This window comes from Lygodium microphyllum, chromosome 11 (genome assembly GCF_053477565.2).
Source record: "Lygodium microphyllum isolate KBCC chromosome 11, Lygodium_microphyllum_v1.1.10, whole genome shotgun sequence".
NCBI lineage: Eukaryota > Viridiplantae > Streptophyta > Polypodiopsida > Schizaeales > Lygodiaceae > Lygodium > Lygodium microphyllum.
Genome location: NC_141145.1, coordinates 80,730,771 through 80,755,583, shown reverse-complemented (window position 1 = coordinate 80,755,583; position 24,813 = coordinate 80,730,771). Strand labels below are relative to the sequence as shown.

The following is a 24,813-nucleotide window of genomic DNA, read 5'->3' as shown; positions in this document are numbered from 1 at the left end:
GATCTAGCTTGTGAGTTGAGTTGATCCCATAGGGTGGCACAATCCATGGTTCATCCCACTTTGGGATCCTCCATAGGATTGTGGTATAGGATGGGAAACAAACTCCCAAAGGTTGAAGGTGTCTAGAACGCACTCCATCTTACACGACCACAAAAATAGTTGGAACCATCCAAGCGGTTCTCTTTGGACACAAAGAAGGAAGTTTGGGCACCTGCACTAAGGGTGCCATAGGAGGCATCTTAAGACTAGGGTGATGGGCCTTTTGGGAAACATGGAGGGAGGGGGGAGGAGAGAGCTGCTGTATAAATGGACTTGGTGACCACTGTGCTTCTCAGTCTTCGCGAGAATCATCATGATAATCTCGTCACTTTTCAGAGAAATGATGAGAATGCTCATCCTTTGAATCATTAAAGCTTGCAAATTGGTGATAAGACGTCTTTTGTCGCCTTCAAAATACCCAGAAAAGTTGCATTTGCTATAGATAGCTCCCTTGAATAGTCAGCTACAAGTTTGCGATGGAATCTATATAGATGGTCCGCTTGCGGATGAAGGCTCAATACAATAATGTGGACTGATTAGTCCTTGTGTGCAGCCTGAGGCTTTAGTGAGGGCACCATATCAAGTTGAGATGATGGTAGCAGCATTGGAGATGGGGAAGTATGCCGGAGACGGAGTGTGCACCATAACTTGCAAAAAAGGATGAGTTTGCCATAGCCCCCAACTAGCTATAAATAGATGGTGACAACGAAAACTGACTGATTGTAATAAAGGCACTCGGTAGCAATAAATGCTACACAGGTTATTGATGTAACAAAAACGCCAGGGTGCTAGGACAATGTTGGGTAGATGGAGATAGGTTAAAATGCAGAAAATGCCCAAGAAAAACACACTAATTGTTATGAGCATGTGAAATTTTAAGATGCTTTAATCTTGTTGATAACATTCGATTAAGTTATTAATCAAATGTGCAAGGTTCTTTAGCACATGTGATGCACATGGCAGTTATTTTATGGTAATAGACCAAGGACCCAAGGATACAGTGGGTGTCAACAGCAAAAGTTGTGATAAGTTATGTAGTCGGGCTTTGGGGATTAGTTGGTGTCAGTTTTAACCCTAGCATAGTTGTTTGGCTAATAAGTGTTCTTTAGCACATGTGATGCACATTGCAGTTATTTTATGGTAATAGACCAAGGACCCAAGGATACAGTGGGTGTCAACAACAAAAGTTGTGATAAGTTATGCTAGTCGGGCTTTGGGGATTAGTTGGTGTCAGTTTTAACCCTAGCATAGTTGTTTGGCTAATAAGTGTTAGTGGTGACACTAGGGGCTAGCATTAGTTGATTAATTAATGCTAGATCACTCCAGGTTGCAAATGGCCTAGCCAATTTAATTATGGACGGGCACATTTATTTAATTGTGAAAATTAATTAAATGGTTGGATAATACTGAAAAATAGGTTTAGAAGGTTGGCACTTGGCAAAAATGGTCCATTTTTTGATCAGAGAATAGCAATTTGTTGTAGAAGATAGCCATCTAGGGGCCAATCGGTAGGGGATAGCAAGGAGACACCTTGCAGGGGTTGGCAACGGCATTGCTGATTAGGTGATAACATTTTGGAGGTGCTTGGGTTTAGAAGGTTCGCACTTGGCAAATTGGTCCATTTTCTGATCATAGAATAGCAATTTGCTGTAGAAGACAGCCATGTAGGGGCCAGCAGGTAGGGGACAGCAGGGAGACACCTTGTAGGGGTTGGCAACAACATTGTTGATTAGGTGACAACATTTTGGAGGTGCCTGGTAGTAGGCGAATGTGTTAAATGCAGGTTGGAGCAGGCAGTAGGCAGATTTTAGGGTTTCCTTGTGAAGGAAGTCAGATTTCTCTCTCATCTTGGCTTTCTCTTACCTTCTCTAGTAATATCTCAAAAGATCTCAACATTTCTTAGCCATTTGGAGCAGTTCTCAGCCATATTTGGTGGACAATAGAATGATTTTTGCTGTAAACCTTAAATTTTTGTAGAAATTAGGGTTTGATAGCCAACTTGAGACTTGTGCAAATAGGAGAAGACATTGTACACTAAATTCAACACCTGATATTTGTGTAATTGTTGGGGAATTTAGATGTCAACCCATTCATTGTATATTGGGGCAGTATTTGGCGAGTTTGTGGTTCCAATTGTGCAAGTCCTGGGTGAAAAGTCAAGGGGCAAATTGCTCAAATTGCTTGCTGATTCTTATTATAGCAAGGGGCTTTTGGAACAACAAAGGAGATTGTGGAATCTCAGCTTGTACACATTCCATTAGCAATCAAAGTTTGGGGAATTTAGATGTGAACCCATTCATTGTAAATTGGGGCAGCATTTGGCCAGTTCGTGGTTCCAATTGTGCAAGTCCTAGGTGAAAAGTCAAGGGAAAAATGGCTCGAATTGCTTGCTAATTCTTATTACAGTAAGGGGCTTTTGGAACAACAAAGGAGATTGTGGAATCTCAGCTTGTACTCATTCCATTAGCAATCAAAGTTAAATAAATACCAAAAGGAGCGCTAGTTTTGGGGCCAATAGGGTGTCCAATGTCCAAGATTATTAAGGTAAATTGTGCATTTCAATGTAAGTTTATTTGTTGATTGTTGCAATTAAGTACTTAATCAGGGAATTAGTGTCCTCTTTAAGAAGGAAGGTTGGTGTCATGGTTCCATTGTCGGGATTCCACTCAATCCCTTGATTTGGTGGACTCGAGGCACCTGATTGCAAGCCAAAGCTTTGTGGTAGTGCTGATTTTTACTCTCAGCTGAGAAATTATAGCAAAATGTCTTTATAGAGTGAGATGCACTCAAGTAGTGATGGTGCCTCTTAGTATGGACACTCACATGAGAAAGAAGGAAATGTAATGCCTAATCTTGGACAAGGCTCAGACTATGGACAACAAGCTGAAAATGTTACTGTTGGGCAAGATGCAGGGTCTTCAAGGCATAATGAGGTTGATGATTAGCAAAGTGGAGGAATTTGATGACTTGTTTAAGAATCGGATGAGGACAATAGCAAATCTCTTTGTTGAATTGGCAAAGGATCCTCAATTCATCCAATTTTTGAATACTTCGAATAAGGACAACAAGGGCAAGAAAAAGAAGTTATCTTCTACACCTTTGGGACAACAAGGTGCACCGAAAGTAATGCCAAAGCTCCCACTTGAAGCTCCCAAAGATGCTATGGAAGCAAAACACTTAGTATTTATGGGGCAAGCAATGCAAATGCAAAGCCATCACGGAAGTGTCATTCCAATGGATTTTGGACAGTTGGATATGTATGCTATGATGGGGAAGCTAGGATACCTTGGGGGTAGCATGATTTTTTATGCTATGGTTAGCTAGGGATCGCATACGGGAATGTATGGCACAAATCCCTATTGTATACAGCAGCCAATGCATGGTGTGCAAGGCCTAATGTATTTAGGTATGGTTGGAAATATACAAAACTCTATGTATGGCAGCATTGGCTTGATGCCTGGGGCACAAAGTAGCATGTTTTGTAATGTATTTGCATGCCTGAATGCTTATGGGACTCAAGGAATGAGTGCTGGTCATGCAAATGCTTTGTTTGGTGTTGGTTCTGATAAAAATTCAGCGAATGCACCCTTTTTGCAGTAGCTAGTGTATGACAACTTGACAATAAAAGGGGTAGCAAAAGATTATGATGACGGTGAAAAAGTAGTGAAGTTTGAGTCCTTCAATGGTGCACAAGATAGGCTAAAAGCATTGACTTTCATTCAACAGTTTGATGTAGCCAATTTAGGGGAAAACTTCATCAAGTCCGGGAAGATTCGATAGACAGCCACTTTCTTGAATTTTCTAGTGCTTTTGGTTTAAAAAAAGGATGGTTTATAGTATAAGTGCATTGATTATTGTGCTCTGAACAAGATCACAATAAAGAATTACTTTTTGATCCCTCAAATTGATAATGTTATAAATAGATTGCAAGGGACAGCCATATTGAGCGGTATAGATTTGAAAGTGGGTATTATCAGATATGCATTAGATTGGAGGATGTACCTAAGACAACGTTCAGAACATCTTTTGGGCTATAGGAGTTTCTTGTCATGTCTTTTGGGCTTACGAATGCTCTTGTTACTTTCAATCGGATGATGGATTGCATTTTCAAGCCATATAGAGGATTTGTGGGCACTTTCTTTGATGACATGATTGTCTATTCAAAGAATAAGACATAGCATAGAAGACACTTGGACATCGTGTTCAATGAACTGCATGCTAGTTATCAATGAAAAAAAAGTGAATTCTTTTTGCATGAAGTCCATTTTTTGGGGCATATTGTATCAATCGATGGTATTTGCATGGACTTTGCAAAGGTTGAGGCAATACGATCATGGCCACCTTTGAGAAATATGCATGAGATGGGTTTATGTGCTTACTATAGGAAGTATGTACACGGATATGTTGAAATTGCATCTCCATTGTATGGTTTGCAGAAGAAGGATGTGCTATTTAGATAGACAGTAGTGGAAATTTCGGCATTTGAAAAGTTGAAGGATAAGATGACTTTAGATCTTGTGCTCGTGCTGCCTGATCTAAGAAAGTTATTTGTGGTTCAATGTGATGCTTGTGCTAACAGTATTGAAGTTGTTCTTATGCAAGATGGCTGTGTTGTAGCTTATGAGAGCCGAATTCTCCACGATGCAGAGAAGAATTTGCATATTTTTGAGAAAGAGCTCTTGGCTATAATTTATGCACTATCTATGTGGAAACATTATTTACTGGGGTAATGATTTTACAGTGCAGATAGATCAGTAGACTTTGAGATACTTGATGCAAACAAAGTTGTTAGAGAGACATATGAGATAGACAAATTTTCTCTCTATGTTTCATTTTCAAATTGTACATATTGGTGGTAAAAAGAATGTTGTGGTTGATGTATTGTCACACATAAGCCACAAATTTCAGCCGTTAGTATGGTTTATCACACTAAGTTGGATGCAATGAAATAGTAATATATTGTTGATTTGGATTTTTATGATCAACTGTGCAATGGCCAAAGGCATGAGCACTTTGTGCTTGGAGATGGATTTTGGATGATGCATGGACAATTGTGTGTCATAAAGCAGTTGAGTCCTAGAGTTATCACTGAAAGTCATGCTCCTTCGTATGTAGGACATAGAGGTATTGATGCTATAGTCAAGGCAGTGGAGCATTTCTTTTATTGGCGAGCTTTGAGGTATGGTGTAGAGCAGTTTGTGATATGTCTATTCATCCATCTCTCTCTCTTTCTTTCTCTCTCTCTCTCTCTCTCTCTCTTATATATACACAATGGCACAATGTAACCATTCTTTTCCATGGATGATGGGCCACCATTTAAATTTCAGAATTTGAAATCTCTCTCTCTCTCTCTCTCCCCCAACCCTAAACCCCAAAACTCTTTTCTTTTTTATAAAAATCTTTTCCCCCTTCCCCAATCTCATTCATTCTTTCAAGTTCTCTATCCCTCCTCCTTTTAAACTCTCCATCCTTCCTACTCTCAAGCTCTCTCCTCCCTTAACCTCTCAATCCTTCCAATCTTGTCCTCCATCAAGCTCTAGCCTCTCTCTACTCCCTCAAGCTCTCTACTCCTTCAAGCTGTCTACCCTTTCTACTCCTTTCTTTAATCATCTCTCTCTCCACCCGTGACTCTCTAGGTTCTCTCTATACATCATCAATCGCATCCCCTTGTTGGGATTGATTAGACACGGAGATCGAGGCAGACAGTCGTTACGCGCAGTGAGATAGAGAGAGTGCAAGAGAGCAAAGTAGAGAGTGAGCATGTTTTTAGATACGAATGATGAGTGTGTATCTTTAGGTTTTTAGATAGATATATATGTGTAAGTACAAGTGCTAAGGGTGCGTTCACACTTGAGCACATTTAAAGGCACGAGGCTTTTATTCCCAACAACCTCTCATCTAAAGGCAATGTGCCTTAAGAGGAGAAAATAATCAACTAAGTTTAGGTATGTACAAAGCTGAAATACATATATCTATCCAACTTCCATCATCTGTCGGCAATGAGCAAACCGCTCTGTTGAAAGATCCTTCGTGAGAAGGTCTGCAGGATTATCATTTGTATGTACTTTAACAAGCTCAATGCTTTTGCTATCAAGTACATCTCTAATGAAGTGGTACTTCACTTGTATGTGCTTTGTCTTTGCATGAAAGACAGGATTCCGTGCTAGCATGATAGCACTCTGACTATCACAATGGAGAACATGTAACTCTGTGATGCCAAGCTCTCCTACTAGACGTGAAAGCCATAAAGCCTCCTTGCATGCCTCAATGGCAGCCACATACTTTGCCTCTGTAGTAGACAATGCAACACACTTTTGTAGCCTGGAGATCCAAGAGACTGCTCCTCTTGTGAAAGTAAACACATATCCAAAAGTGGACTTCTTGCAGATCGCATGACTAGCATAGTTTGCATCCATAAAGCCAACAACAAATGCCTTCTGCTTTCCAAAGCAGATGCACAACTCCTTTGTGCCTTTGAGATATCTCATAATACCTTTCACTGTATCCCAATGCTTCTTGCTAGGGATTGCCATGTATCTGCTAACCACTCCCATTGCAAAGGCAATGTCAAGACGTGTAGCAACCATAGCATACATCAAACTGCCAACAGCGGAAGCATATGGTATCTTGGCCATTTTAGTTTTCTCATTATCAGATGTAGGGTTGTCCTCTACACTAAGTTTCACATATGGAGGCAATGGAAGCCCAATTGTTCCCCCCCCCCCCCCCCCCCTTCCCCATATTGAAACCCTGCAAAACTTTGGAGATATACTCCTGCTGAGATAGATAGAGTAAGCCTTTTGATCTATCTCTGAGTATTCGCATGCCAAGAATGTGATTTGCATCACCAAGATCCTTCATGTCAAAGCTGCCATGAAGACTTTGCTTCAGTGAGTCCAAGGCATGAGTATCCTTGCCAGCAATTAGCATGTCATTAACATACAAAACCAAGATAATCAGGGTGCCATCTGCTGCCTTTTTGGTGTATAAGCAGTGATCCACTTGACTTCTATGAAAGCCTTGGGACTGCATGAATGTATCAAACTTATGATACCATTCTCTTGGTGCTTGTTTCAGCCCATACAAACTCCTTTTGAGTTTACATACCATTTTTTCCTTCCCTTGTTTAACAAACCCTTTAGGTTGTTGCATATATATGTCTTCATGCAGATCACCATGTAAAAACGCAGTCTTTACATCCATCTGTATAAGCTCCATATCCTCAACTCCAACCAAGCCCAAAATGGTTCTCAATGTAGTCATCTTGACTACAGGAGAGAAAATCTTATCAAAGTCAATTCCATGCTCCTGCTTGTACCCTTTTGCAACCAATCTTGCTTTGTACTTTGGTGAGGAACCAGAAGTGACCTTCATCTTGTAAACCCATTTGCATGGAAGGGTTTTCTGCCCTTTAGGCAACTGCACCAAGTTCCAAGTGCCATTTTTTTCAAGAGATTGCATCTTTGACAGCATGGCTTTATACCATTTCTTGCTGTCCTGTCTGTCTATTGCTTCCTTGAAGCAAGACGGTTCACCACAGTCTGTCAACATGACATAATCAGCCACATTAATTGCACTAGGAACAAACTTGTCAGGTTGTCTTGTAGCCCTAGACGATCTCCTAACCCAATGGTCATTGTTTGCTGGCTGTTTTTGCAAATTTCCATTTTCAGCATGCTGTCCTGGCATTTCAGCTTGCAAATCAGCATTAACAGCTTGCTGTCCTGGCTGTTCCTGCACATGTAATGGCTCATTTTCATGGGCAATAGCTGGCTGATCATTTCCAGCATCATTTCCTGCATTTACAGGTTCATTTACAACAGGTATTTGCTGCTGTACAACGGGCACATTTTACTGTCCAAAAGGTATTTCTTCCCGGAATACAACCCTACGGATCTCCTCAGTCTTTTCGGGTTGTTTGTGCATGCGATCTTCTCGGAAGATAACGTCATTGCTGCGTACTGCTTTCCTTTTCTCAGGATCCCACAATTTATACCCCATTTCACAGTCACGTTTAAAGTGATTCTTCTTGCCACAATGATGGCATTCAACATCTTTGCCATGTGATTTACTGCGTCCCTTGCCATCATATTTGCCCTTGTGCTGTGATTTGTCCCTAGTATGCAAAGCACTGGAAGACTTACTGGATGCATTGTTCTGCTGATTCATCTCTTCCATAAGTAGAGCACTCTCTACATCAGCATACAAAAGGATCACATTAGAATTGCTCATAGCAGTCCTAAATGTATCCCAACTCTCTGGTAGAGTGCAAAGCAAGAAAGTAGCCTTAAATTCCTCATCAATCATGAACTTCAAGGCAACCAGCAGGCTGAAAATGGAGTTAAACTCACTCAAGTGAGGAGACATTGCTGTATCCTCTTTCATACACAAATCCATAAGCTTTTTTAGCCAATACACTTTGCTTGCAGCACTCTTCTGTGCATACAGTTCTTCCAGTCTAGTCCATATAGCATATGCAGAATCCAAACCTTCAATGTTAAAGAGCAAGGCATCAGAAAACGATAGCTCTATGGTTGAGCGTGCAAGCTCATTCAACTCATCCCAATCATCGTGATCCATGTCAGTGGGCTTTGCCCCTTTGGTTTTGATCGGCTTTGCTTGCTTCTTTTGTAACAGGATATTGTAGCACTGCTTTTGCCAAACTGCAAAATTGTGTGCGCCTTCAAGCTTCTTTACGTGCATTAGATTACTGCTGTCATTGGTACCAACCATGATTTTCAGCCCAAATGTGACAAAAAAACCAGCAAATGCAGGCCCAAATTGTCACCCAAGTGACCAAGGTACAAACAAGTACCAATCAGCAATGACCATGCAAAAGTACAGATTTCAGATCTGTAATTAAATTTTCAGAAGCACCAAACCATGTGCTATAGCATTATCCAACTGATTACAGCTGTTCCAAGGGCATGTGCATCACATTACATGAAAAATCCCAAAATTTTAGTTGCAATTTCTGTTATACATGTACCCACGGGCATAAAATTTGACACGAACGGTCAAAAGCCCCAAAATTTTGTGCTCAAAGCGTCAAATACACATCTGCATTTCCTCTGTCATGAATAGGACAATCCAATTTTGCCAAAATAAAGCAATTTCAGCAAAACCCCCAAATTTTACCAAGTGTTGATGTCCAAATTACACGGAATTTAACTTGCATGTACATAAAATGACCAAATGCTGCACAGATTTTACCCTAATTGCTAAAGCCCCAAGTTGCACGGGGTCCAATGTGCATCAATGCCGAGAAATTGGGTAAATTTCAGCCCAATTTGCACATGTACATTAAAAGTCCCAAATGTCAGGGACAAATGTCACAAATTCCTGCACTTTTTGAGACGGATATCATTGTCGCATCTTGATCGGACCAAATCTGGATAAATTCCCAAATTTTCGAAGTCCTGTGTGCACTAATTTCAGTGAAATTGAAAGAATTTCACTAAAATTTGAAAAGCCTCAAAAAATTCCCGGGCAAATGTGCATTGACTTCGCAATTTCTGAGTCAGATTGTCCAAATCTGTGTTAAGATTTCCAAATTCTAGAAAAGCCCTAAATTTTTGGGCCATAGTTGCATGAAATTTAGAAGCTGTGCCTCCACGTGTGAACACTCGTCAGTGGGCAAAAAGAATTGATTTTGCTAGAGATTATGACGGGTCGGTTGACCTGCTAGGCTTCGCGGTGAGCCCCGGTCCTTGCCGACGGTTTCGTCCATCACACGCCTACCAACGAGCGTTGGCAGCACCCGCTGGTCAACACCATGCCGACTATTGTCCGCCGTGACCAGCCCCGTTTACTTTATGCACCAGTTGACTATTGCTGTCCGTCACGCTTCTGCACTGCAACTCGGATGCACACTGGAACTGTCGCCTGGAGCAACTATTATCTATCCACAACCTATCGCATGTCGTCCAGCCGTTCGTTATTGCTACACGTCTGCGTCAGTCCTGTCGCCCACGCCTGCGCTTTGATACCAGTTTGTTAGGACTAATTAGACACGAAGATCGAGGCAGACAGTCGTTACACGCAGTGAGACAAAGAGAGTGCGAGAGAGCAGAGTAGAGAGTGAGCACGTTTTTAGGTACGAATGACGAGTGTGTACCTTTAGGTTTTTAGATAGATATATATATGCAAGTACAAGTGCTAAGGGTGCGTATGTCGTCTAGCCGTCCATCATTGCTACACACTTGCGTCAGTCTTGTTGTCCACGCCTGTGCTCTGATACCAATTTGTCGGGACCGATTAGACACGGAGATCGAGGCAGACAGTTGTTACGCGCAGTGAGACAGAGAGTGCGAGAGAGTAGAGTAGAGAGTGAGCACGTTTTTAGGTTCGAATGACGAGTGTGTACCTTTAGGTTTTTAGATAGATATATATGTGTAAGTATAAGTGTTAAGGGTGCGTTTACACTTGAGCACATTTAAAGGCACGAGATCTTTATTTCGAACACCCCTCTCCATGAGATCTTTTGCTTGCATTGTGCCTACTTCAAATGAGTGAAGGAGAAATCTAACACTTGCAAGTAGCAATGCAAGTATTGCCCAAAGCTCCAAATCTCATCTGTCATTCGTATTCTTATTCACCTTTGCAAATTAGAAGGGGAGGTCACACCATGTCCTAGTATTTTCAATGATGTCTATGAAGATTGTCATTGAAAATACTTATCATTGAAGTGATGCAAAGGCCTTTCAAGGGCAAGTGAGAAGGTGATCTTTCCTGATCATCAGGTCTCGGATGCGGAAGATGATCCCTCTCCAATTGTCTCAGTTTTCTCCGTTGGAGAGGCCTCTTCTATCCCATCTAGAAAAAGCCATTCGAGTGGTGTACCTATGTCTAAGAGATAAGCCACTCTTGCCTAAGCAATGGGGTAAGTTTCTGGTTTTCTCATTTTAAAAAAGGAGAGGCAAAGGCAAGCGGAAATAGAGATTGCACGCACCATAAGTGAGTACAATCTCTCTTTCCATAATCTCAAAGTGGATCAATGGAAGTGGATAGTGAAAGCCATTGTCACTGTTGGTCCATGCGATGGATGGTACGGTGTCATATACAATGACATGTGTAACTAGAAACTCGATAAGGAGAGAGAGAAAGGATTAACAAGTCCCTTGAGCCCATGTATGCCGGTTAGGCAAAGTATGGATACTCTATCCTATCCAATGGATGGAGTTGTCAGAAGTGGAGCAGCAGTGGAAGCATAAACATGTGCTGAAATAAACTACTGAAACACAAGACAAAAAGAGAAAAGAAAAGAACACGATACAGATGAGAACTCAGATGTATGCACGGGAAATGGAATCCATATATCTGAACACGAGATAGTCGCATACAACAGTGAGTCACTGGCTGCGTGGGCACTGGCACTGGCTCCTCTCTCCACAGAGTCTGCAGATGGTGAAGATGAAGTGACTGACTGAGGAGGAGCCACTGAGTATAAATAGACTGAAAAAGTGGGGAGCAATAATGTTGGTCGGACAGCATTAAAGCTGGCCGACTGGTGCATAAAATGCTCCACTGGCATAAAATGCCACACCAGAAAAATACCTAAAATACCTAATAAAAAATGCCCACCCCAAATCAAGCTCAGACTCACACATGAGCTGACAAATACTCTGCTAACACCCTCTCTCAGATCATGGGTGATCTGATACAATACAATAGTACAATGAAAAGGGATCAGAAACTATACAACATAGAACCACCAAGTAGAACCATGGATACCCAAGCAGTGGGTGATCAAGCCACCACCAAGGTGCCTCGGAGAGAACCTAATGTCGATGTCGATCGTACCAAACACCTGAAAATAGAGAAGATCATAGCATGTCTCTGTGTCCATCATCAATGTCTCGCAGTAGCATACAAGACCATCCTGTTAAAAATGCCCCTGAACATAGGTGACCATGGATTCCCTGCCTTTGGCCAGACCACCAAAGTGTCCCCTCATGTGAGCTCCAGACGAAAGCCTCCCGCTCTCTGTCTGATAACCAGCTTAGCATGAACCTGGATGTCAATCCCAGCTCCAGGATTTGATTCCGCCAGATGAAAGTCGATGCGTCAGGGACGTCCCTCTCTGGAACCTGTGCACCTGTATAAAAGTATAGATGAGGCACGGCTGTCCCATCTGAACACCCGCTCACACTCCCTCTCTGGCACAAGAGAGTCGTGAGGGATGACCTCATCACCACCACTAGAAAGCAGCCGAGGAAGGGGCCACCAAGCCCTTCCCGCGATCCGAAGAAGAGGATCCCTTCCGCGCCTTGGACTTCACCTTGGTCGGAGGATCAGAGTCGGAGTCTGATGAAGGAGAGGACTCATCGGTAGAGTCAGCATCCCGCTTCGTCTTCTGCTCCTTCTTCCTGGAAGCCGCTAACTTCTTGCAGTCCTTCCGCAAATGTCCCTTCTTGCCACAGTGGTAACACTGGGCCTTCGACTTCTTCCCGTCACCCCTCTCTGAAGCTACATAAGCCTCACCTCCATAATGTGCCGGAAGCCGCCCCTGTAATCTCAAGGATGCCTCATGCTCAAGAAGCATCGAGGTCATATGTGTAAAACTGACAGGAGTCGATGATGTCTGCGCCCGCAAAGCATTGGCCACTCCATCAAACTCCGGGGGGAGCTTGTAGAGGATCGTCCCGACAAGATGCACCTCGGGAAGAGCAGATTGCATGTGCCGAAGCTGGTCCTGTACCTGCGTAACACGAAGAAGAAAAGACTGAATAGTATCTTTCGGCCCAAACTTCATCTGCTGGAGCTGGCCATAAAGTGTGACGGCCTGTATGGTGGAAGGTGCCTCGTACATCTGCTGCAACTTCTGCCATACTTCAGGAGATGTCCTACAGGAGGTAACCGCCGGTAAGACCGCTTTAGAAATACACTGAAGCAACGCCGAGTAAGCACGGGCATCGTCCGAGTCCCATATGAGCACCGCTTCCTCATGGTTGTCCTCATCAAAGTCTTCAGGAAGAGGAAAAGGACAGAGAGGACGAGGAGTAGCTCCACAGACGATGTACCATAATCGCTTCTGCACAAACCAAGCTTTCATGACAGCACTCCATGTGAGATAATCAGGTCCATGTAACTTATCATCAGTGGAAGTGCACGGAGGAGCCATATGGAGAGGATAAGAAGAGAAGTAGAGAAAAGATGGAATTGAGAGAGGAAACACAGCCAAAACACAAGCACAGACTATAGAAAATGAGAGTTCACATGCAAGATAACCCAAAATCTGATCAATAGAGACAAAATCTGCTGCAGAAAGTCAAAAAAATCAGTCAAAAACTGCCAAAAACAGAGAAAACGGCCTGAAGTAACAGTCACCCAGCCACGAGAGACGTTGAAACAGCAAAACGCAGGCTGTAAAATGGAGAAAAACAGGTAGAAAACTGTCGCCAGCAGCTGCAGATGAAAAACGCAGGCAGCAGAGGGTGCGGAGGCAGCAGGCGATGGCAAAACTGCAAAAAACGCAGGCTGAAAACAGCCCTAAAACAGATCGCCTGGCTGCGACAGCAGTCGTCTGATCGGCAGGGGTACAAAACAGTCCTGAAATCTGCAAGAAAACACAGCAGAAACACAAATCCTGAAAACTGATACCATGTCAGAAGTGGAGCAGCGGTGGAAGCATAAACATGTGCTGAAATAAACTGCTAAAACACAAGACAAAAAGAGAAAAGAAAAGAACACGATACAGATGAGAACTCAGATGTATGCACGGGAAATGGAATCCATATATCTGAACACGAGACAGTCGCATACAACAGTGAGTCACTGGCTGCGTGGGCACTGGCACTGGCTCCTCTCTCCACAGAGTTTGCAGATGGTGAAGATGAAGTGACTGACTGAGGAGGAGCCACTGAGTATAAAGAGACTGAAAAAGTGGGGAGCAATAATGTTGGTCGGATAGCATTAAAGCTGGCCGACTGGTGCATAAAATGCTCCACTGGCATAAAATGCCACACCAAAAAAATACCTAAAATACCTAATAAAAAATGCCCAGCCCAGATCAAGCTCAGACTCACACATGAGCTGACAAATACTCTGCTAACAGGAGTGACTGCAAAAAAAGGGGGATCATCAAGATCCTCGTCTCTTATTCACTTGACATATATTTCCTATGAGGGGTGGATGCGGACACAAGGGGAAGGAGACCTGTGGGCTCGTTCATGTATTGGCACAAATGGCAAGCCATCATTGAGATAATATTTCTAAATCCATCATTTTGTTTAAAAAAACCTTCCAAATTTATTCTAATTTCATCGTGTATAATCTTGTAGGTTGAGCCGTAAAATGTAGTGCAAGTTGTCACAGACAACGCCTCGAATTGTGCATCTGTGGCGCAAAAACTTGAGGCCGAGTTTCCATCCATAGTATTGACACCATGCGCTACACATTGTCTAGATCTTCTTATGGAAGATATAGGCAAGTTGGAGTAGGTGGCGAGGATTGTTAACGATGCTTATACAATCGTTGGCTTTGTCAACTCTTAGGTTTGAGTTTTTGCGGTTTATTGCTCATACTTAGACTTGGAGTTAAAGAAGCCCTCAAAGACTCGGTTTGCAGTTATGTGGTTTCTCCTCGAGCGTCTCTATGATGCTCGCAATAAGCTATAAAAAACGATTGTGTTAGATGAGTTTAAAGAGTGGCTTGAAGGGGAGTCCGCATCAAGCCAAGTGGAAGCAAAGGCCGTTCAAAGGCTTTACTTAAAGGAGAAATTTTGGATGGATGTGAGAGGCATTGTAATTGCCGTTACTTCTATCTACAAGGTGCTTCGCATGACGGACATGTCAGAAGTGGAGTAGCGGTAGAAGCATAAACATGTGCTGAAATAAATTGCTGAAACACAAGATAAAAAGAGAAAAGAAAAGAACACGATACAGATGAGAACTCAGATGTATGCACGGGAAATCGAATCCATATATCTGAACACGAGACAGTCGCATACAACAGTGAGTCACTGGCTGCGTGGGCACTGGCACTGGCATTGTCTCCTCTCTCCACAGAGTCTGCAGATGGTGAAGATGATGATGACTGAGGAGGAGCACTGAGTATAAATAGGCTGAAAAATTGGGGAGCAATAATGCTGGTCGGACAGCATTAATGCTGGCCGACTGGTGCATAAAATGCCCCAATGGCATAAAATGCCACACTAGAAAAAAATCTAAAATACCTAATAAAAATGCCTAGCCTAGATCAAGCTCAGACTCACACATGAGCTGACAAATACTCTACTAACACTCTCTCTCAGATCATGGGTGATCTGATACAATACAATAGTACAAGGAAAAAGGATAAAAAACTATACAACATAGAACCACCAAGTAGAACCATGGATACCCAAGCAGTGGGTGATCAAGTCACCACCAAGGTGCCTCGGAGAAAACCTGATGTTGATGTCGATCGTACCAAACACCTGAAAATAGAGAAGATCATAGCATGTCTCTGTGTCCGTTACCAATGTCTCGTAGTAGCATACAAGACCATCCTGTCAAAAATGCCCCTGAACATAGGTGACCATGGATTCTCCACCTTTGGCCAGACCGCCAAAGTGTCCCCTCATGTGAGCTCCAGACAAAAGCCTCCCGCTCTCTGTCAGATAACCAGCTCATTAAAACCTGGATGTCAATCCCAGCTCCAGGATTTGATTCCGCCAGACTGAAGTCGATGCGTCAGGGACGTCCCTCTCTGGAACTTGTGTACTTGTATAAAAGTATAGATGAGGCGCGGCTGCCCCATCTGAACACCCGCTCACACTCCCTCTCTGGTATAAGAGAGTCGTGAGAGATGACCTCATCACCACCACTAGAAAGCAGCCGAGGAAGGGGCCACCAAGCCCTTCCCGCAATCCGAAGAAGAGGATCCCTTCCGCGCCTTGGACTTCACCTTGATCGGAGGATTGGAGTCGGAGTCTGATGAAGGAGAGGACTCATCGGTAGAGTCAACAGCCCGTTTCGTCTTCTGCTCCTCCTTCCTAGAAGCCGCTAACGTCTTGCTGTCCTTCCGCAAATGTCCCTTCTTGCCACAGTGGTAACACTGGGCCGTCGACTTCTTCTTTCCGTTACCCCTCTCTGAAGCTACATAAACCTTGCCTCCATAATGTGCAGGCAGCCGCCCTTGTAATCTCAAGGATGTCTCATGCTCAAGAAGCATCGAGGTCATATGTGTAAAACTGACAGGAGTTGATGATGTCTACGCCCGCAAAGCATTGGCCACTCCATCAAACTCCGGGGGGAGCTTGTAGAGGACCGTCCCGATGAGATGCGCCTCGGGAAGAGCAGATTGCATGTGCCGAAGCTGGTCCTGTACCTGCGTAACACGAAGAAGAAAAGACTAAATAGTATCTTTCGGCTCAAACTTCATCTGCTGGAGCTGGCCATAAAGTGTGATTGCCCGCATGATGGAAGGTGCCTCGTACATCTGCTGCAACTCCTGCCATACTTTAGGAGACGTCCAACAGGAGGTAACCGCCGGTAAGACCGCTTTAGAAATACACCGAAGCAACGCCGAGTAAGCACGGGCATCGTCTGAGTCCCATGTAAGCACCGCTTCCTCATGGTTGTCCTCATCAAAGTCTTCAGGAAGAGGAAAAGGACGGAGAGGTCGAGCAATAGCTCCACAGACGATGTACCATAACCGCTTCTGCACAAACCAAGCTTTCATGACAGCACTCCATGTCAGATAATTAGGTCCATGTAACTTATCATCAGTGGAAGTGCACGGAGGAGCCATATGGAGAGGATAAGAAGAGAGTATAGAAGAGATGGAATTTAGAGAGGAAACACAGCCAAAACACAAGCACAGACTGCAGAAAATGAGAGTTCACATGCAATAGAACCCAAAATCTGATCAATAGAAGACAAAATCTGCTGCAGAAAGTCAAAAAACCAGTCAGAAACTGCCAAAAACAGCAAAAACGGCCTGAATTAACAGTCACCCAGCCACGAGAGATGCTGAATCAGCAAAACGCAGACTGTAAACTGGAGAAAAACAGGTAGAAAACTGTCGCCAGCAGCTGCAGATGAAAAATGCAGGTAGTAGAGGGTGCGTAGGCAGCAGGCGATGGCAAAACTGCAAAAAATGCAGGCTGAAAACAGCCCCAAAACAGGTCGCGTGGCTGCGACAGCAGTCGTCTGATCAGCAGGGGTACAAAACAGTCCTGAAATCAGCAAGAAAACACAGCAGGATCATTGATCTTGAAATCTGATACCATGTCAGAAGTGGAGTAGCGGTGGAAGCATAAATATGTGCTGAAATAAACTGCTGAAACACAAGACAAAAAGAGAAAAGAAAAGAACACGATACAGATGAGAACTCAGATGTATGCACGGGAAATGGAATCCATATATCTGAACACGAGACAGTCGCATGCAACAGTGAGTCACTAGCTGCGTGGGCACTGACACTGGCATTGACTCCTCTCTCCACAAAGCTTGCAGATGGTGAAGATGATGATGATGACTGAGGAGGAGCACTGAGTATAAATAGGCTGAAAAAGTGGGGAGCAATAATGCTGGTCGGACAGCATTAATGCTGGCCGACTGGTGCATAAAATGCCCCAATGGCATAAAATGCCACACCAGAAAAAAACCTAAAATACCTAATAAAAATGCCCAGCCCAGATCAAGCTTAAACTCACACATGAGCTGACAAATACTCTGCTAACAGACGGACATGGAGGGGGCTACTATTGGTCTTCTCTATCATCTTATGGCAGATACGATGGATGAGATACAATCATCGATCATCTTGGATGGGGAGACATTTTCTTTATGGTATTTTTATTTCTTAAAAAAAATCATGTTTTTTTAAGTTTTAGAATCGATAATTCATATTATCTCTCTCTTTTTCTTTTCAAATTTCACATCTAAATCTCTATCCTCTTATACCTATTGTAGTGATATCTTGGATATCACTCCTAAAAGAGACGATATTTTCTTTTTGACGAAGAAAAGATGGGAGTGGATGAAGCGACCCATACATGGGTTTGTGGCACTCTTGTATCCCGCCTTCAAAAAACCCTCTCTTTTCATGGATGCCAATGTCCTTATCGATCATGATGCATTTCTTCCAAAGGCTTTGGCGGAAGAGTATCATGGTGTCTTCCTTCAAGAGCTCATCAACCTTCAAGAGCTCATCAATTATAGCGATCAAAGAGGCACCGCTTTCGCATCTATCATTTGTTGGAAGCGGGAATCATTGGTGAAGCCGCTTTTTGGTGGGAGCCATTTGGCGACCAATTGTTCCACCTCCAAAGAGTGGCCTTATGCATTCTTGCACAACTTTGAAAATCTTTTCTCTTTTTTCATTTAATTTTAGTTATACCTTTCAAGTTTAAAGTTAAAGCTTATTTTTTTTTCATATGGTTTAGGATTGCTCATTGGGTGCATGTGAGAGAAATTGGTTTGCTTATTCCCTCATGCACACTAAAATTCGTAATAAGCTTAGCACACGACAATTGGAGTGACTAATTTATTGTCGCTCCAATTTACGCATGTTACGCAACATGCATGAGATGTCTATGGCAAGATATGCATCGTATATTTAATTTTTATATTTTTTAGTTCATAACTTTATTCATTGATTATGAAATATGTTTAGAGGAGCTTTATATATTTAATTTAAGTTTTTAATACTTTAAATATATAGATAAATATAAATTTACTCAAGCTCTCTGCTAGTACACTTAAAAAGTGTGACTCGCGAGAGAGACTTGTAGGCGAGCAAATCTTTAGGAAGCTTTACTTAGAGCTCAAGGAGATAGACCAGTGGGTCTCTCGCACTCGTGTATGCCATGCTTGTGTTGTTATTTGCTCTTGTGCCATTAGCGGTGGAGCTTTCACTTCGGCATCGACATTGGTTGCCTGTGATGCTCGTGGGGCCCTTAGATGCTGTACGAGGTGTGGGAGTGGCTTGAGAAGTACTTCTAGTTTGGCCCAAGAGGACATACCTATCATTGCCTCTCACATAGAGCTTAGAGAGCCCGAGTATGATCATGAGGGTAATGTCATTAGTGGGGGTGGTTTTGTTGAGGAGGGTGATGGCTCCTCAAGCGGTGGTGAGGATGCTTCCACCTTTGATGTTGAGAGTGATATGAGCATCTAGAGTAATCATGTATTTTGATTTAGATTGAGCCATGGATGATAGCTTTTATCTCAATCCATTTTTGTATACTTTTTGTGTGAGATTGCACATCTGGCTCATAATAAAGTTGTTGGTTTCATTATTTATGCTACACTCTTGAGTCTTGTTTCAACTCTCTTTTGCACTTACTTTTGGCTTGAATCTCTAAGTTTATGTTTTAACTTTTAAGTCCAAACATTAAGCATAGACTTAAAATTATATGTATTTTTTCTTTCATTGGACGTAACATTGGACATAGGTCCAAGATTTATTAGTCCGATTATTATCGTACTACCATCGGATTGTACTAATTGGATGCCATCGGATGTGACAACCTTGGTGGATACACAATGTCTTTAATGTCAGTTTGTTGAGGCCATTTTGTGGTGATGTGCTAGAGGATACGTTTGCTGAAATTCAACTTGAGGTTGAGGAGTTGGATGAGATTTTGGTACTTGAGCAAATCTTGGTATATAAGGAAAGAAACGTTAGAGGCAAAGTTTCCAAGAGATATTTGATGAAGTTTCATAATTATTCACAAATGGATGCAAAATGGATGGAAGAGGATGACTTGGTAGACTATCTTCAATTATTGCAGCTTTACCTAGATGCCTTTCAGTTAGAGTTGACTTCAATTCGAGCTTACTCAGGCTTAGCAGAGCACTTCCACTCCTTAAGTTGTGGCTTTCGTATATAGTGAATCTTAGATGTATTTAGCATGTATCCAAGGTATTGTGTTGATAGTATGTCTACAATGAGGTCACTACTCGGTGTACTAGTCATTGCGAGATGTATGGAGATGAGTATGGTTGTTACCCGGACTATGAGACTATACTTTTGCATCAATTTGGGATCAGTTCATGATTATTGGGCACGAGCTTTTGTCTTAGTTTTGAGATAAATTTCTGATTAGTTTTAGCTCAATTTTTAATTAGTTTGAGAACCGTTTATGGTTACTTTTGGGATCAGTTTTGCATCAGTTTCTAATCAGATTTTGCAATTAGTTTGTGATCAGATTGAGGTCACATTTGTAGTAGTTTGTGATAAGTTCTCAGATCAACAAATGATCAGTTTATGATCAGATTATGCTTAGTTTTCAATGGTTTACAGCTGGTTCCATGGACACTAGTATGTTAGTAAATGCTATTGATAATTTCAGCCATGGTTTATGCTGAGAATATACTTTACTATGGTTGTAGAGTCAGAACAATTGAGAAACATGAGTTGTGGGTGCATCCAATGTGTTACTAGCAACAATTTTGTGCTAATTCTTGGTATTATTTGATGCTTATGCTGGTTGGAGATTTTCGGCAAGATTTGGGATATGTAGCATGGTTGGACAATAGTGACTAATGTTGTGATTATGATGCCTTATGGAAATTCTAGTGTAGTATGCTTTTCTTTTGACACAATGCAGTGCAATCGAGGATGATTGCAAGGATTTCAAGGGGGAGGTTTGTCACGGGGACGTGAAATGCTTTAATCTTATTGATAACATTTGATTAAGTTATTAATCAAATGTGCAAGGTTATTTAGCACATGTGATACATATGGCAGTTATTTCATGATAATATGCCAAGGACCCTAAGGATGTAGAGAGTGCCAAAGGCAAAAGTTATGATAAGTTATGGCAACTAGGCTTTGGGGTTCAATTTGTGTCAGTTTTAACCCTAGCATTAGTTAATTAATTAATATTAGTCTAAGGGTTGACAGAGGTTGGGAATCACTTCAGGTTGCAAATAGCCTAGCCAATTGAATTATAGATGGACACATTTAGTTTTGGGCAAGGTTAGAAGATTGGAATAAATTTTTAGGATTATTTAATTTTAAAAATTAGTTAAATGGCCAGATAATGCTGAAAAATGGATTTAGAAGGTTGCCACTTGGCAAAAATGCCCATACAAATTGAGAAAACGTTTTTGGGGGCTGGGTCTTAGCCATTTAGTTAATTTATAGCTTGGGGGAGAGCGAGAGAGGAAACTGTTGGCCCATTTTCTAATTAGAGAAACAACAATTTGCGGCAGGAGACAGCCATCTGGGGGCCTCAACAGGCAAGGGACAACAATGAGATACCTTCCAAGGGTTGGCAATAGCATTGCTAATTAGGTGATAACATTTTGGAGGTGCTTCGTAGTAGGTGATTGCTTTAAATGTAGGCTAGAGCAGATAGCAAACGGATTTTAGGATTTTCTCGTGAAGAAAATTAGATTTCTCTCTCATCTTGGCTTTCTCTCACCTTCTCTTGTAACTTCTCAAAAGATCTTGGTATTTCTTAGCCATTTGGAGCAAATCTCCACCATATTTGGTGGATAGTAGGAGGATTTATGCTATAAACCCTAAATTTCTGCAGAAACTCGGGTTTGACAACCACCTTGAGACCCGTGCCAATAGGAAAAGGCATTGTACACTAAATTCAGCATCTGATATTTGTGTAATTGTTAGGGAATTCAGATGCCAATCCATTCATTGAAAATTGGGGCAGCATTTGGCCAATTTGTGGTTCCAATTGTGCAAGTCCTAGTTGAAAAGTTACGGGTCAAATGGTCCAAATTGCTTGCTGATTGTTATTACACCAAAGGAGATTGTGGAATCTCTGCTTGTATCCATTTATATTAGCAATCATAGTTAAAGAAATACGGAAAGGGGCACTAGTTTATGGGTCAATAGGGTGCCCAATGTCCAAGACTATTAAGGTAATTTGTGCATTTCAATTTATGTTTATTTGTTGATTGCTGCAATTAAGTGCTTAATCAGGGAATTACCACCCTCTCCAAGAAGGAAGGTTGGTTTTACTAATTGTGCACAAACATAAGAAATGCATGTAGATGCACATTAAATTGTCAGAGCTCCAATGTCTCCAAGAGACTCTAATAGGAGCTCACACCTAGGTTACAAGCTGACAAACCCTAAACTAGGCAGGCTAATAAATGCATTTGCTAGTAGTAGTGGATAGGTGCTATGTGAGGGCTCTAGTCGATGTAGGTTGGACAATTGATGAATGTAGACTGTAGGCTGAAAACTGGGTGCCAATAGCAAGAGAGAGAGAGAGTGGACTGATGTGACCTGCAAAAAACAGAGTGGTTGAATGGTGGACAGCTTGTCTATTTATAGATGAGTGGATCCTCCCAAATTAGGGCTAGGGTTATAGGATACAAAAACTCTCTAGGAACGTGTTTCCTTTTCAATGAAAGTTTTGGTACCTATACAAGGATCGCAAGGAATTAGTGGCATTGTGGAAGGAGAAGAAGGATACGGACTCGTTGTGAGCCTTCCTCTTCTACTGCCCACCCTTACTGAGGTGGAGAAGAAAATTCGCTGCCTTGTCCTATCGTGCCCACAATCTGTCATTGCCTGTTCCGGGCTGATCCAACAGCCCACAGAATCCACACAACAGCAGTTGCCTTTTCTGTCTCAGCCAGCCCCCCAGTGGCCTGAGGCAGCCTTACATGGCATGTTTTTTCATCCTCCAACAATTGGCACACCTTCTTGTCAGAGGGCAGCGGTGCGGAAGCGTAGGACTGAGAGAGAGAGAACACATAGATAGAAGAGAGAGAAAGAGACAGTGGAAGATGAAGATGTGCTGTATAAAGTGTGCTGAATACAAAGATATGCAGATATATACACGGGCGCAGTGCGCTGGACTGCATGTCTCCACCTCGACGATGCAACCTGCTGTTCACCTCGAAGTCCGCTGCAGTCTGCACTGTCTCCTGTCTAAAATCTGCGAACAGAGACGGAATCTGCGCGTGTCACCGGTTTGTAATTTGCGAGCAGAGAAGTGTAGGAGACTGCTGGAGATGTTGACTATTTATAGCCAAAATCTGGACAAAACAGGGCGCCAGAAATACCCTGTCGGCTGCAGCCGACTGCCTGCACAGGTCGGACTGCCACGTGGCAGTCCGACTGTGCAGTCCGATTGCACACTGTCCGACTGGTCACTGCAACACCTAACTGACTGAACCTGGCTATGATCTCTAACACCCCCTCTCAGAGCCGGGGCAGGGCAGAAGCCTGAGGGATCTGGAATGTCTCCGAAGTAGAGCTTGGGGAAGTGCCTTCGTAAACAAATCCGCAAGATTGTCCTCCGTCTTGCAGTACTCCACAGTGATGGTCTCATCCAGAAGCTTCTCTCGGATGAAGTGGTACAGGATCTCTATGTGCTTCGTCCGGGTATGAAAAACAGGGTTCCGTGCCAAGGCAATGCAACTCTCATTGTCACATTGCAGCAAAGTAGGACGAGTCTGGGGGCACCCAAGCTCCTCCAATAATCTCCGAAGCCACACAGCCTCACATGTGGTGGAAGACGCGGCTCGATACTCCGCCTCAGTAGACGAAAGGGCTACCGTGGGCTGCTTCTTGCTACTCCATGAGATAACACCTGCATCCAAGGTAAAACAATAACTTGTAGTAGACCGCCTGCGGTCCACATCACCGGTCCAATCCGAGTCGCTCCAACCTGCAAGTACAAGATCTGAACCATCTGTCCCTGCGGGGTAATGAATCCCTAAATCAGACGTCCCCCTCAAATATCGAAGTATGCTCTGAGCAGCCTGCCAATGCACCGTCTTAGGTTCACTCATGAATCCTGCCAAGAGCGCAACTGCAAAACATAGATCAACCCTAGTGTTGAGAAGCCAAATCAAGGACCCAATCAACTGACGATAGCGGGAAGCATCCGCCAAAGGAGAAGCTGAATAGGAAGTGGCCTTCCAATTCGGATCCATAGGAGTAGAAAGGGCCCGACAATCCTCCATCTTAAAAGACACCAAGAACTCCTGTACATATCTCTGTTGAGAGATAAAGATCCCCCTCTGAGACTGATAAATCTCATGGCCCAAAAAGAAATGGAGTAGACCCAAGTCCGTCATCTCGAACGTCCGATGTAAAGCTGACTCCGTCTCTTGGACCTGCTGTGCATCATCACCTGTGACAATCAAATCATCAACATATAAGACAAAAAGCACACAACCATCCTCGGAAGTGTGAACATAAAGCTGCGGATCGGCCTTGGAACGCCGATATTCCAACTGAGACTGGAGGAACGAATCAATCTTCTCGTTCCATGCACGCGGAGCTTGCTTGAGGCCATACAAGGCCTTCTTCAACCTGTAGACTTTCCCATCTGAAGATCCAAAACCAGGAGGCTGCTCAACATAGATCTCCTCCTTCAAATCACCATTGAGGAAGGCCGACTTCACATCCAACCAGTAAACAGGCCATCTCCTTTGGCCAGCCAAGGCAAGAACAGCTCTAATGGTTGCCATACAAGCTGTGGGGGCAAAAGTGTCATGACAGTCAATCCCTAGGCGCTGTGCAAAACCTTTAGCAACAAGGCGAGCCTTGTGCTTATCCAAAGAACTGTCGCTAAGGTATTTGGTCTTGAAGACCCACTTGACGCCAATCACCTTCTTATTCGGGGGGCGGGGCATGAGTGACCAAGTGCCATTCCTCTCAATAGCCTCCAACTCGGCTTCCATAGCTTTCTTTCATGGTGCGGACTGTAAAGCCTCCTTCACGGAGGTGGGCTCTCGATCCTGCATAACACAGGTCATCAAACAATAGTTAGAGCAAACAAGCTCCGTAGAGCAAACAAGCCTCCTTCACGGAGGTGGGCTCTCGATCCTGCATAACACGGGTCATCAAACAATA

The 24,813-nt window shown here is 43.0% G+C and overlaps 1 protein-coding gene across 5 annotated transcripts in view; it reads left to right on the top strand.

Moving 5' to 3' along the window:
* The window catches only part of LOC148029016 (uncharacterized), a 47,299-nt gene that overhangs the window by 14,906 nt on the left and 7,580 nt on the right, over nt 1–24,813 (top strand). The window contains exon 2 of one of the 5 annotated variants that reach the window (XM_087687794.1): nt 4,657–4,675. The exons of the other annotated variants lie outside the window; for them this stretch is intronic. The gene's annotated coding sequence lies outside the window, so the exon portion shown is untranslated. Of the gene's footprint in view, nt 1–4,656; nt 4,676–24,813 lie in introns of those variants that run through there. 5 annotated transcript variants of the gene reach the window in all.